Here is a 16367-nt window from a genome sequence, read left to right as displayed (position 1 = left end):
GACAAAATCAGCCCATTTTCTTCCGGTCAGGACTACTTATTCGGCTGAGGATTATGCCAGATTGTATATTAAAGAGATAGTAAGGCTTCACGGAGTTCCTATATCTATTATAACCGACAGGGGTGCTCAGTTTACAGCAAATTTCTGGAGGTCATTTCAGGAAGGATTGAGGACTCAGGTCAGTCTTAGCACAACATTCCATCCTCAGTCCGACGGACAGGCCGAGCGTACTATTCAGACACTGGAAGATATGCTACGGGCCTGTGTTATTGATTTCAGAGGTAGTTGGGATGATCATTTGCCGCTTATTGAATTCGCTTATAATAATAGCTATCATTCCAGCATCCAGATGGCACCGTATGAAGCCCTATATGGTAGAAAGTGCAGATCTCCGATTGGTTGGTTCGATGTGGGCGTAACTAAATTGATCGGGCCAGATATGATTCAGCAAGAAGTTGATAAGGTGAAACTTATTCGGGAGCGGTTGTTAGCAGCCCAGAGTCGACAGAAATCATATGCAGATAAACGACGTCGACCTTTAGAGTTCCAGATTGGTGACTGGGTATTTCTGAAAGTGTCACCTATGAAAGGTGTAATGCGATTCGGCAGAAAAGGAAAGCTCAGTCCGAGATATATTGGGCCTTATCAGATTGTTCGAAAGATAGGCAAGGTCGCCTACGAGTTAGACTTACCATTTGATCTGGAAGCAGTACATCCGGTATTCCATGTATCAATGCTCCGTAAGTGTATTGGCGATCCTTCCAGAATATTTCCCATAGAAGATATCCAGGTAACAGAGGAACTGTCCTACGAAGAACAGCCTGTAGCAATCTTGGATCGTCAGGTGAGGAGACTACGTACCAAAGATGTGCCTTCTGTTAAGATCTTGTGGCGAAACAATAACCGAGAAGAAATGACCTGGGAAGCGGAGGACGAGATGAAGAAAAAGTATCCTCACTTGTTTCCTATGCCTACAGGTAATCTAAATTCCTTAATTGGTTATATTGATTGGTGAATGATTTATATGTGCTGTCCATAAAAAGAAACTCCCCCGAAATGCGTGCAAGGCCCTATAAGGCTAATTTTACATTCGAGGACGAATGTTCTAAAGGGGGGGAGGATTTTATATCCCGTATTTTGGCATATTCGAAAAATTCGAAATAATTTTGACTTGTAAGAAATAAGGCCATAATTTGATTTTTTATTTAATATATATGTGTTGTTCATGAAAAATGTTGATGTGGAAATATGGAGGAAGGTCAAGGGAAAAATGGGGAATTTTGGAAATTAATTTCAGGAATTACAAAATAAGACCCATAACTAATTGGGGTCAAAAGAAATGAAAAAAAAAAAAGAAAACAAAAGGCCCAATTCATGTGGGGTGGCCGGCCATGGAGGAAAAAAATGGGCCAAGCCCATGTGCCCATTAAATTCAACACTAATAAATCACAAAAAGGGGCCACAACTTCTTCATTTGTAAGAAGTTTCAAGAACAACCAAGAGAACTTGAGAGAAAAATAAAGGGGGGGGGGGGGGGGGGGGGGAAGGGCCATTCGGCCAAGTGAAGGAGAAAGAAAAAATTTTGCCCATCAACCTTTGATCCAAAAATCTAAATTTTCTAGTATTCGTACTAAGCTCAAGACCTTTTTCAACGTGGTACAATTATTTTAGCAAGAAAATCACTTTATTAATGTTAGAATGCGTGTAAATTGATTCTTGATGACTATTATTATGGTTGTTGGTATTGTTGGTGTGGTTGTTGATGAATTTGGCCGAGTTAAATTCTCGGGGATGTTGAATTTACAGGGGAGATGCTGCCGAAATTTCTGTAGACAAGTACTAGTTAGAATTGGATTTCTACGTACTTGTAGCTAATGATTGGTAATTGATAATGTTATTGTAGATATTGGGGAGCCCGAGACTTGAGTCGGGATTTGATTAGCGAACGATCGAGGTATGTAAAGCCTACCTTTCTTTCTTTTGGCATGACCTTTTTGGAATGAACAAATAACGTATAAGTATGCTCCTAAAGAAAATCCTATTCTTAGAGCCACTAGGATGGCTAACATCTTTGATCTCCATAAGTTATTCCATATGGATGCATACATATTTTATGATGTTCAAAGATTCTATTTGTTATGTTTCGAATGTTGTTCGAAAGAAAAACGAGAAGACTAAAGCCTTTGATGAATACTTCGATATGAAAATATGGTCTTAAAGTCCCCATTTGATTTGATCCATAATGTTATCTGCAAGTTTCCTAATATGAATATGTGATCCATAATGATGTTCGAAAGTCTTCTAATATGAATGATACTTGAATTTCCAAGTATGACTTATTAAATATTTTCAGAAGGTTCCGTACTTCGAAAGTTTGTAACTCTCTCATACTAGTTCCGATTGACCCGAATCTTATTTTTTTTTAGCCTTCAGATGTTTGTAAAAATATTTGGCTATCGAGTTTGAAATTTATTTATGTACTTATATGCATATGGTTTCCGCACTACTCCGCTCGTGCATACTACTATTACATCGTTCGCCGGATCCCGGGCCGGTTTTGTGATCGTGCGCACTATGTTATATTCAGCAGTATGATGTGTTACGGTTCCCGAGACCTCGCCATAGGGCCGGGTACCGCTTATATACGACATTATGATGTGATATGGCATATGATATGTTCTGGTGTTGTGATATGTCATGAGGATACGATATGTTCGGGGATTGTACGGAGATATGAAACCTTCTGGAGTACGATGTGTTGTGGCGCCAGCGTCGGAGTGGCGACCACGTTCCTGAGCCCTATGCATGACCTTTTTATTTGCATTATATATATATTATCAGCACAGGTTTTGATATACAAATTCTGTATCCATTTTCTGTACTCCTCACTTCAGTTATGATTCGGATTTCTGTATTTCATGCTTTGCATACTCAGTACATATTTCGTACTAACCCCCTTTCTTCGGGGGCTGCGTTTCATGCCCGCAGGTACAGCCGTTCGTTCTGGTGACCCGCCAGTTTAGGACACTTATTCTGCTATTTGGAGTACTCCTTTTGATCCGGAGCTCATATTTTTGGTACATACCTTCTGTTATACATGTTCTGTATATATGACTATTTGGGTACGACGGGGCCTGTCCCGTCATATGTTTCTGTTATGGTGTGTAGAGGCCTGTAGACATATATGTGGGTCGTGTTTGTTCGATTATGTCTGTGACTTGTTCCTTAAGCGGTCTCGTTTGATATTATGGCCGAAACGGCCCATATGTTTGTATATGTATGTATATTCGGGCGATGTGTGTTCCGCCAGCCTGCCAGCTTTTGTATAATATTTCTGTCACAGGTGACCGCTTAAGATGACGTCTGTTTTCAGTATCTGTGCAAAGTAACGTATGTCAAATTTGAATAAGTCTTTGATATGTCGATTTAGTAAGCGAATGGGTTTGGGTGTCCAATTAGGACACTAGTCACGGCCCACGGGGCTGGGTCGTGACACTCACAGAGGCACTACTTCATGCTGGCTATTCTCAGAGTGCTTATGATCATTCATTATTTACCAAGAAGGAAGGGGCAGACATTCCAATCATCCTAGTGTATGTGGATGATTTACTCATAACTGGGAATAACAACAGACTACTAATGGAGGAAAAGGCATCATTGAACCAAAACTTTAAAATGAAGGATCTTGGAGACCTCAAGTATTTTCTTGGCATTGAGGTGCTCAGGTCCAACCAAGGAATCCTGCTAAATCAGAAGAAGTATGCACTTAAACTAATTTCAGATGCTGGACTAAGTGGTTCTAAACCAGTCAACACCCCTCTAGAAGTTAATGTGAAGCTAACAACAGTTGACTATGATGAACATGAAGGCAAGACTGATAACCCTTTGTACCCAGACACTACTGCATATCAAAGGCTTATTGGGAGATTGTTATATCTAACCATTACAAGGCCTGACATTAGCTTCGCTGTAAAGATGTTGAGCCAATTCATGCAACAACCAAAGTTTTCACATTGGGAAGCTGCCTTGAGGCTGGTCAGATACATCAAAGGGTCACCAGGACTGGGAATTCTGTTGTCAAGCACCTCAACCACACAACTTACAGCTTACTGTGACTCAGATTGGGCATCATGTCCCAACACAAGAAGATCAGTCACAGGATATGTGATCAAGCTAGGAGATTCATTAATCTCTTGGAAATCCAAGAAACAACAAACAGTCAGCAGAAGCTGAATATAGAAGCATGGCTGGGGCAGTTTCAGAAGTTATTTGGATCATAAGAGTATTGAGGGAGTTAAATGAGGCAGTGGTGACACATGTGACACTGCACTGTGATAGCAAAGCAGCAATTCAAATTGCTGCTAATCCCATATTTCATGAGAGGACCAAGCATATAGACATAGACTGTCACTTTGTTAGAGAAAAAATCAAGAGTGGTCTCATTCAGCCTACCTATGTCAACACCAAAGTTCAACTCGCTGACTTGCTTACAAAAAGGACTTGGAACTACTCAACACTACCTTCTCTTATCCAAGCTAGGTGTGCTAGATGTCTTCTCACCCTCCAGCTTGAGGGGGAGTATTGAAAGGCAGGAACATGCACGTAGCAGTAGTAGTGAGGCTCAACTAAAGATTAGTTAGATGGAGGGAAAAACTGTTAGTTAAGTTAGAGTGAGATGGAGGGAAAGTTAGTTAGTTAGAGAGGAAGTGGAGGCTCGGGTACAACTGTATACACTTGAGTGGAACTAGTATCATTGTATATAAGGATCTACTAGATCATATGTTTTGCATGATGAAATAATAACTCCTTCACCATTGCTTCTGTTCGATCACTGCTCTTCTCCAGTGATCAACATGAGTTCATCATGATACAACACACATACAACTATATCGATCACAAGTGTTTGTGTATATAATTCACCACTTTTCAAGTTTGCTAAGCGTAAGTATACCATTCAGTAAGTTTTAGTTTGAACTATTTACAAATAAATTTAGATATATGTTTTGGTGCTTATTTTAGTAATAGTTTCATTTAGTCATCTCTCCAAATACAAGATCTGTACCCTCCAAGAACAAGGTTCTATCACAAAGTTTTACAATTTGTGTTTCAAGGATAAGAGGAAATTATTCGACTGATTATTTTGTTGCTGACATAGATAAAACTTTGTATTTCACTATATAAATTTTACCTTCGAAATATACAACGACTAATAATGATTTAAGAATTTCTTTTATTAGTGCAATTAGTAATTTGAACATGAATTTTATAATGAAACTACTCTTCCCTTCACAACTAATCTTTTACCCTTTTTCCTCTTCATAAAGCATAGTGCGAATAATTTACATACTTACACCAAAGAAATAAAAATAAAAAAAAATAAAAAAAAAACTCAGAGAAACTAGAGCAATCTTTGGAAATATTGGGTTTGAAGATTTTATTCTACTACTGCATTTTAGTAAAATTTCTTTTGGCTTTCTTATTTAAGTACCGGTAGTTTCTTTATAGTTTTTATGGAACATGTTAGTCTTGTGAAAAGATAAGAAGATTATATAAACACTAAATCTCACTTACCAAATTCCATTATATAAGACGCAAAAAAGTTATAACTCTTCATTGAATTTATAGAAAATGGGTCATGGACATTTTAAAATAGTAAGAAGACTTATATAACATGAGAAACATAAATTTAAAAAGCTAGCGGGTAAACATTTTCTTGAAAATATTTATTCATATCTTGATTTAAAATTTTTTAAAAAATATATCTTTTGAAATTTCTAAATAGAAAATGAATACAAATGACTTAATAAGTTGACTAGATTTTTTAAAGGTAATGATGTTATCCCAATTAACTTAAACCTCATATATAATGAAAATCATACACAAATGAAACGTCGTCTAACTAAGTACATTTAAGATAGTTTTGACATTTGAAGTGGAAGAATAACCCTTAATTTTATTTTTCTCTATAAAGTATGTGAAAAGGTTTGCTAGAAAATGTCTTGCAATTTTAGACAAATATCTTGTAAGTGAGCCAACTATACGAGTTTTTTCACGATCTCTTGAGAAATTGAATATGTTGAGACTCAACAATCAGTACCGTAAAGTTTTCACATTACTTTCTAAGAAATATATTTGAGTTTTATTTACTTTGACAGCTTTTGTTCTAAAATTTATGGATAGAGAAGTACAAAAGAAAAACACTCCCATTATATTATTTTTTTAGAGAAAACATAAAATTATATCATTATAATCAAATAGATTAAACTTGAAATCTAAGTATATTTGATGAGTAATATATTTATGATATTCAGATGTTCAAAAAAAAGATTTTACGTTTTAACGACAACGCGAAGCGTGGGAAAATTCACTACTAATATGACTAAGCCAAGTGGCAATCTAATAGCAGCCACGTGGGAATTAAAACAATTGAATAGATAATGTAAAAAATAAGTTAGTTTGAATTAGTGTGGTTAGCTTTTGAATTTGAATTGGAAGATAAAGATTCTCTTAGGATTTGAATTCAAAAATAAATACATATATTTTTAAGATACAAGCTATATCTAAAATCCCCTATTTTCAGTGATCAAACGAAAAATTGAACTAAGATAATTTGGAATCATAGCATTCCTATTTTGCATTTAAACATTAGCAACGTGATGAGTTGCTTCTTTGAATGCAAAATAGGAATGTTATGATCACTGAAAATATTATTAGATTTCAAAATTATTGTATTCAAATATTAATATTTTGCAATGCGGTTAAGCCAAAATATTATTAGATTTTATAACAAATTGAGCGACTAAGGTTTACAATTTATTGTCGGCATAGATATCTCTAGAAAATTGATAATGTTAGTATTAAGCATTAAATTAAAACTTATAAGCTTAAAGGACTGTTTCCAACATTAGCTAATCCAGAATATTGTTACGTTATAGTAGTAGGTGGGATAGTTTAATGTTACTATACATTGAAATTAGCGTGGGCTAATCATTTTGCAAGCCGGACTTCGTAAAATCATTAAGAAGTATTTATTTTTTAACTTAAGTGACAAGCTAATAAAAAATTATATGACAATGCAACTATGCCAAAATAATAAGGATAAATGCATTATCAACATGGAGTAACAAACAAGAGGAAGAAATGAAGGTAATCTAAACTTTCAGTGTAAAACTACCGAAGGATAGGCTTAAGTATTTGAATTTAATATTATATTTTTAAAAATTATGATGAGTGTTTACCCAAAAAAGAGCAACAATTGAATTTGTACGCGGTTTAAAGGATATGTGACTTAAACTTAATAACGAAGGCAAATAGTAAATGAATGTGGGTAAAGAATTAACGAAGCGAAAGCAAATAAAATAGAGCCTGAGTTCGGTATGATAAATCCGATGAAAGAAGATCCTTATTCGGATTATCCTCCTTAGGTCCGATCGGGAAATTCCTTGCTCGGTCTGTTATGCGGATAATTAAGACTTGGAACAGAGCAAAATGATTGAAAAACTGGGGCAAAGGTTTTAACGAAGATATTTTATTAGCCACTAGAATGTATTGTAGATTACGATGCCCTCTAATGGGGCTGATACATGCGTTTAAATAGTGATGGAGTCCTACTTGGATTAGGAGGCACGAACCCTTACGTGGATATAAACAGTTGCAATATAGTCGGGCACGTCCGTTGGTGACGCGATCTCCAGCGATAAATCAGGTGAAGATAGCTTTCTCTTGATTTGGGTTTACCCATCGAATAGTCTTTGGGTTCTATCTTACGGACTCATTAGCTCGGTAATACCATCAGTTCGACATCACGGACTTACAACAAAACGGACCTTCGATTCGACTTCACGGACTTACAACAAAACGAACCTTTGCTGAATCGGAGAGAATTAGGTTCTCACCGTACACAGATAGTCCCTCCGTTTTCTGGGGCCAAAAATGGAACCGGGAAATGGATCAAAGAGACCTCGCTGTTCTCGTATTAAAATCCCACTACGATCAAGTAACCGCCTATGATTGGGTAACCGCCCGCGATCAGATAACCACCGGTCACGAGCCCGAACATAGTAAATGCTGTGCTGTTTCATGTTTTAGTAATGTGTATTCCACAACACCATTGGTCTTCCATCTTCTACAGTTACTAGAAGTTTCTAGAAGATGCTAGAAGTCTCTTTAACCTCAACTTCCTCCCTATATAAAGCCATGCATAGCATCACTTCTTCATACTTGATAAGCTTTTGGCATGGCTCTGCTTTAAGATGTCTTCTCGTTCATTGTTGTAAACCGACGCTGTTCACTCTCCTCACTTTTCCATATCTCCTACTGAACCTACTCCCGAACCTTCCGCCATGAGCGACCTCGAACTTCAAGCGGCCGAAATCTCTCCAGCTCGGTTCAAATTCGAGGATGATTGTAAGGTTGGTCATCACTACGACTATGTGAGGAAGTCTGCATCCTTGGTTACTGAAGATACAATTCCTAGGGTTCGACGAGAATGCGACCTAGGTGGTGATGTGGAGATATTGCCTGTCGGGCAGGGAGTACGGATTGATCACCACATCCCAGGTTATTCCCTCGTGTATACTTACCCATTCTCCATCGGATTTACGCTCCCAATTCGTTAAGTGATTGAAGACATATGTCGACGTTATCAGATCTGTGTAGGGAAAATTGCTCCTCAAGTATGGCGACTCATTTATTACATCAAGTTTCTGGCTAGTATGGCCGGAGTCCCGTTTACTTTGGACCATCTAATCCATATTTACATAACCCGGGTCATTCGTGAGGGTATTATACACTTGATCCCACGGGGCTCTCGAGGTCTGATTGACCCCGAGGATGACTATGATTGGGGATGGTTGCATCGATTCGTCATTATGAGAACGACCCAACTGCAACGTGCTAACACCGTTCCTTTACCGGAAGAATGGAATCCCGGACCAATTGCCGTTGAACCCGAGCTTCTTCCCGGGATATTAGAGTGGTTGACCTCCGTATTAAGCGCTGCTGAGCATGTAAGCCCGTCCTGGAGAGACTTGGGCCCGATCGGATGGAGGGACAAGAATCATGGTAAATTCTGATCCTTAGTATGTATTCTGTTTTGTACACACGTTCTCATTATCTTGTTTCTCGTGTCAGGGCTTCCTGTGAAAGCTTCGAAGTCAAGGGCTACTCAAACAAAGACCGAGGATGTAGCCGAAGGAAGCACAACCAGTTCGGCGAAGGACCGAAGAGAAGGGTCAAAACGGAGGCATTGGTGGGCAGTTCGGGAATTGGTTCCAGGGTAAGATCTCACCGGGATTTTCGAAGTGGTTCGGCACCAATAGTGGAGATTGATGACGACGACGAGGCTGTGCCCCCAGCTAATATTCCCCCAACTCAAACACCTGAGAGTTTTCTCGAAGAGATCGCCCGTCTTCTAGCAGAGAATGACTTACTGAAAAAAGCTTTAACGGGGAGCAGTGAACCCAAGATCGACGAAGCATAGAGCTCGGGGTTTCTAGATTTTGTTTTGTTCAGTCCTTTTGACTGATAGCTATAGTTATGTACGGTCATTGAGATCGGAGTAGGTTTGCTTAGTTATGTAAGGTTGTTTGGAAAGCAGTAGGTTAGCTTTCTGGTTTCAGACCGATGTAAAATTTTATACTCGGATGTTTAATGGACCTGTTTTCATGAATGGTAAGTTTGATTTCCGTTCTGTTTTCGTTACCGAACTTGATTTCTCGATTTATATTACCGAACTTAATTTCTTCTGGAGAGGCTAGAATTGAATGTGATTCATCGGGAATGCGCGGGAAACCAAGCGTCGCATCACGTCATTTCACTGACATGAAAGACGCATCGGCTCCCGATTGGTCTCATTTCGGCACGTGTCAGCTTGCGACCGGTCGGGCAAAAGGAGCCGAATAGGAAGCGTTTCGCTTCTTCCTTATATATATGTCTTCCTTCTCTTCATTTCTTCTCTTTCTCTACATTTCTGTCTCTTTCTTTCCTTTCCTGCATACTAACAGAATCCCTCCAACAATCACACTCCATATTTTCTTCAAACGGCCAAGAACAAGCTTTGTTTCTTTGCCTTTTCTTGAAAAAACTTCTAAAGTTGCCTTTTGATCTTCACCCCCTTCCTGTTTGTTCGTTCATCCATATTTTTTAAGAAACAAGACATGGCATCCAGTTCTAGGCAATCATCACGAGAGAATACTCCATCCGATTCCCCTCGTGCCTCCGACACTGCTGTTGATGCCGAAGCCAGAGTAGTCCCCTATGAACCTCGGGGACAAGATACAATGCCAGGGGCATTTAATTTCGATTCCGAATTTGCTCCAGAAAAACCACCGAAGGGAGACAAAGCGGACCGAGGATACGATGTTCGGAGTTATCTATCGGCCATTACCGAGGCTCTTATACCACAAGTTCGAGCTGACTGTGGTTGGAATGTAAATCCGTATCCTACAGCTGCCGGCGAGTAGCGGTACGACCCTATGGAGATCGTGATCCTGGGCCCTGATGAAGATGTGACCACGTACAAAGATGGGTATTCGAGTGTATACACCTTTCCCTACACATACAATCTCGACCCACCCATTGACGAGGTCATTCTAGATATGTGCCGAACATATCAACTGTGCCTCGGACAAATTGGGCCGAATGTTTGGCGTGTTGTTACATGCATTCGGTTCTTAGCTAACGAGGTCAATGCTCAATTTACGCTCAACCATTTGATTCAGCTCTACTCTCCCCATTCCTTTCGCGGGGGAATTATAAAATTACTGAAGCGTGCCAAATACCCCATACTTTCTAGTGTGGATGATAAGGATCGGGGTGGTTAGTGCACTACCTCCGTGTGAAGACTGAAGAAATTATTTCGCCGAGCCATCGACCTTTCCCCGAGAGGTGGAACAAATGGCGTAAGCCATCTGAATGCTTTACCCCATATTTTTTTTAACATGGAGATTTGGCCCTGCAGCCAGGAAGTGGATCCCTCGGGTCATTGATGACCTCGTGGTTTAGCTTGAGAACCTCATGGCCCAGTACCCCCACATGTTGCGATGTTGGGCCAAACTGTCGAAGGGAAAATGGGTGACAAAAAGTCATGGGGGTGAGTTTTGTTTGGTTCCTTCCCCTCATTTTCCTCCTGTTTTTTACTTCTATATTTGCAGTAAAACGGAACTTTAACACTTCGATATTTGTAGTGAAACGGAACATGGCCCAGCTAAGGGATCCTCCGCCCTCTTCTCCGAGAGGAGGTTCGCTATTTGACCCGGCCGATTCCGAACAGCTACTAGCCGAGGTAGCTTCGAGTAGAAAACGGGGCAGATCTTCCAAGACTTCTTCTTCCAAGGTAAAGAAGAAGAAAACCACCACGGCTCGGGGTGATTCGTCATGGACCTTGAGGGCCGAATCGGAAGAAGACTTCATGATCGCCGTCCGAAGGCATCAACCTGCTTCGTTTACACTCACGGCTAGTCCCATCATGATCGGCACGGAGCTACCGCCTACAACCCTTCCGCAATTAGCCGAGGTTTTTTTTTAACAAGCCCCCCGGAGCCCGATAAGGATTTTCGGCGACGTTATCATCGTCGATAACTGCTTCAGACATTACTGACTTATCCGTGACCTCCCCCCACACAGGGAGGATTTTGAACGGATTTTGGGTGAGGCTTCCCGGTCGAAGCCGTTAGGGCTGACCCTTTGGGTTTTAACCTGCCAATTCCCCAAGGTAGACGACGCCCTATGAATGTTACTGAATCGAGTTCTCGACCTCATCTTTTAGGCACGTTCCCAACTCTGAGTGTTGACCCGAGGAGGACTAGATCTACCGTTTTCTCTGTGCCGAAGGATACACACTTTCTTTCACGCCCGATTGGTGTAGCCAGCTACCTTCATCCCTTAGTCTTTCAGAAAGATCGCGAAAAGATGGACGAGGTGTCTTGGCTATGCCTTTTAAACAAAAGCATGTATACCAGTAACCGGGTAAGCACTGGCTATTTTCTTCATGTTTGTGTTTTAATTTTGCCCTCGTTTTTAACGTCACTGATCGCAGGCCGCTATCTTACTGCACGAGGGTTTTCTCCGAGGCTCGAGGGAGTGTACCGAGCTGTGGACTCAGTTGGAGGATGCTCGGGTCCAGTTGGATGCTCAGAGCCGAGAAACCTAGAAGTTCGAGTCCCTGCTTCATGATGCCGATATCTTTTCTCGGACACCCAAAATATTACAGTTCTTAAGGCTGAGGTCGATGCAATTAAGGCCGACATGGACATTTCAAAAGAAGATCTCGAGATGGCAATAACCGAACTTGCAATTGCCAGGGAGGAGAACCTCCGAGTGGGTGAACAACTCGTGTCCTTAGGTGAAAGGTATACCGTTCTGTAGGTGGACAAGGACCGGTTAGCAATGGAGGCCGAGATCTCTTCCAAAGAGTTCGAGGAACGGGGAACGGCCCTTTCTGAAGTAAGGCAGGAGCTGAAGACTCTTAAGGTCGGCTTCACCAGGCTAATGGCCGAGTACTCTGCACGGGGTGAAGCTCTTACCACGGCCCAGAAAGCAGCGGATGAGCAGGCTAAGACCGCGAAGGATCTTGCCATTCAAATGGAGCAATCCTTGGTTGCTCGTCGTCATATTCAGGAGCAGTCCGTTGCCGACGTCGAAGCTGCTACTAATCGTTCCATTCTCAAGGCTGAGCACATGAAATGGTTGACTCGAGTTCATACCCTTCGTGAAGTTCAAGAACAAGGCCTTGAGGGCATCGGGGATAAGATCACTCGAGCCGAAGAAATGAAAGCAAAAATGACCAAGGCCCTCAACGACGAAAGCTCCGGAGAAGACCCTTCGAACTCAGAAGAACTTGCTTCTTCAGGGGAGGAGTAAAAATGTGTCGGCTTTGTTTTTTAAGGACTCGGCATGTTTTAGGCCGATTGAATTTTCTAATGACCCGGCAAATCATGGGTCACTGTAAAAACATACTCAGCGTATTTTGGCCGGTATATATATATATATATATATATATATATATATATATATGATCTTTTGATGATTTGTTACAATTTCATTTGCAACTTTTTATATCGATATGATGAGTATTTTCATTTTGAATCCGTATTCCCCTAGGCCGATTCAATTCGGTCCTTTTTAGGTGAGTATACGGAAGCTACAGGATGTATTTAAACGGAAATATTAGCCGAAGTGTTCTCTTTATTTCACAATCATAGTAGTTACATAATCCGGGGGCATTTGTTGTGATCCACCCGGACACGACTCATTCGGTCGTTTGGCTATCTACGAATGATCTATCCGGGCACGATTCATTCGATCATTTGGCCCTTACTTATAACCTATACGGGAATGACTCATTCGGTCGTTTGGCCCTTACAAATAACCTATTTGTTTCCCTGGTTCAACATTTCATGGGGTCACACTTTAGCCTCCCAGTGTTTGACCTTCGAAGTATGAAGAATTGAGAACACTATCGTATCATAAGAGAACACTATCGTTGTCACCGGCGAGTCCCCGGTCTTGGCTCAAAATTAGCCTTCAATATTTCAAGTAACACGCTGTACGTCGTTGCCTCGTTAAAAACCTCGCCGGAAAACCCGAATTGGGACAAAACCGAACTAAGGAAAAAAGAGTGTAACACGTGTTTTCCGTTAATATTGGTTCGTCGTTCCCCAACCTGCACGTGTTAGTTTTAAGTAACTTGAACGATGAAAGAGTGAAATTCGTACCTTAGCAGTAGTATCTCTTTAGGTGTGCCATGTTCCAAATTTTCAGTATCTGCAGTCCGTCCATCGTCTCTAGCTGGTAAGACTTTTTTCCCGTTATCCGGGTGACCTTGTACGGTCCTTCCCAATTCGGCCTAAGTTTCCACTCGTTGGGGTTCTTCGTATGTAGTGTTGCCTTTCTGAGGACTAAATCTCCGATTTGGAAGTGTCGGAGGTTGGTCCTTTGGTTATAATATCTGTCCATTCATTGTTTTTGGGCTGTCAAACGGACCAAAGTGGCCTCGCGCAATTCTTCCGTCGAATCCAACTTTATAGCTATTGCTTCGTCGTTTGTTTCCCTTGTGGCATATTAGAATCTGAAGCTGGGCTCACCTACCTCCACCGGGATTAGAGCCTCTGTGCCGTACACAAGAGAAAATGACATTTCACCGGTAATTGATTTCGGGGTTGTTCTGTACGCCTATAGTATTTTGGGGAGGAGTTCCCTCCATCTACCCTTGGACTCATTGAGGCGCTTTCTTAGGCTCTAAATGATAGTTTTGTTCGTGGATTCCGCCTATCCATTCACACTTGGGTGATACGGAGTTGAGACTATTTTCTTTATCTTCAATCCCTCGAGGAAATCGTTTACCTTGGCCCCTACGAATTGACGACCATTGTCACAAGCGATTTCTGCTGGAATGTCGAAACGGCAGATAATGTGGTCCCATATGAAATTGATGACCTCTTTCTCTCGAATTTTTTGAAATGCCTGAGCTTCAACCCACTTAGAAAAATAGTCAGTCATAAATAATATAAAACGAACTTTACCTGGTGCTGATGGTAGAGGTCCAACTATATCCATTCCCCACTTCATAAAGGGCCATGGGGAAAGTATCGGATGAAGCGATTCGCCCGGTTGATGTATCATCGGGGCATGTCTCTGACATTGGTCACACTTGCGGACGAAGTTTTTCGCATCCGTCTCCATGTGATCCCAATAGTATCCTACCCGGATAAGTTTACAAACTAGCAGTTCGGCCCCAGAATGATTGCCACATGTTCCCTCATGTACCTCTCACATCGCATAGTCAGCTTCGCCGGGACCTAGGCATCTAGCGAGGGGTCATAGAAGGAGCGTCGATACAGCTTGCCATCGACTATGTAGTACCTTGCTGCTTTAGTCCGTAATGCACGTGATTCCTTTGGATCCGAGGGCAGCTTACCATCTGCTAGATAATTCATGTACTTATTCCACCAATCCTAAGTTAAACTCGTAGCGTTAATTTCGACATGGTTGCTTTCAATAACTGAATTCATTAGTTGAACAACTGCACCCGAGCTAAGCCCTTCGGCTTCAACCGAGGAGCCTAGATTTGCTAGGGCGTAGGCCTCTGTGTTCCGTTCCCTCGGTGTGTGCTGGACCGTCCACTCTTTGAACCGATGTAAGACCATGTGAACTTTCTCCAAATATTTTTGCATTCTATCATCCTTAACCTCGAAAGTCCCATTGATTTGGTTTACGACCAGGAGGGAATCGCACATCTCTTCAACAACCTCGGCTTCCAATCCTCGGGTCAACTCTAAACCTGCAATCAAAGCCTCATACTCGGCCTCATTGTTAGTCAATTTCGAGGGGTTTTTTATAGATTGATGTATTACTTATTCGGTTGGGCTTCTCAGTACAATACCGAGCCCGAATCTTTTTATGTTGGATGTACCGTCCGTATGTAGGGTCCACACCCCGACTGATTTACCTGAGGTTAGCACTAGTTCCCTTTCAACTTCGGGTATCAGTGCCGGCGTGAAATCCGCCACGAAGTCTGCTAAGATCTGAGACTTGATGGTTGTTCAGGGTTTATACTCGATGTCATACCCACTGATTTCTACCACCCATTTTGTTAACCTACCGGATAACTACGGTTTATGCATTATGTTTCTTAACGGGTAAGTTGTTATTACACATATGGGGTGACATTGGAAGTATGGTTTTAACTTTCTAGATGCACTCAACAATGCTAATGCAAGTTTTTCAAGGTGGGGATAGCACTTTTCGACGTCCCCTAAAGTCCTACTAACATAATAAATTGGACATTGTGTACCTTTCTCCTCTCGAACAAGTACTCCACTTACTGCTATCTCGGACACGGCCAAGTATAGGTATAATTATTCATCGGCCTTCAGTGTATGTAACAAGGGTGGGCTCGATAGGTAACGTTTCAACTCATCCAAGGCTTGTTGACATTTGGGCGTCCAAACGAAGTCACTCTTTTTCTTGAGTAAGGAGAAAAAACGGCGACTTCTGTCAGAGGACCTGGAGATGAATCTGCTTAAGGCTGTGATCCTTCTGGTCAATCATTGTACACCCTTCACGTTTTCAACTACCTTGATGTTCTCGATAGCTTGTATCTTATCCGGGTTGATTTGTATTCCTCGGTTCGAGACCATAAACCCTAGAAACTTTCTCGATCCTACTCCGAAGGAACACTTCTCCGGATTCAGCTTCATGTTGTACTTGCGCAAGACATCGAAGGTTTCCTGTAAATGCTTCAAATGGTCCTCTGTTTCCAGGGACCTAACTAGCATGTCATCAATATAAACTTCCATTGTTTTCCTTATCGGTTCTTCGAACATTTTGTTAACTAGGCATTGATAGGTCGCTCCTGCATTTTTTAA

Source organism: Lycium barbarum, chromosome 3 (assembly GCF_019175385.1).
Source record: "Lycium barbarum isolate Lr01 chromosome 3, ASM1917538v2, whole genome shotgun sequence".
In the NCBI taxonomy this organism is placed as follows: domain Eukaryota; kingdom Viridiplantae; phylum Streptophyta; class Magnoliopsida; order Solanales; family Solanaceae; genus Lycium; species Lycium barbarum.
The sequence above is the reverse complement of the archived record's forward strand: the minus strand, read 5'-3'. Positions refer to the sequence as shown.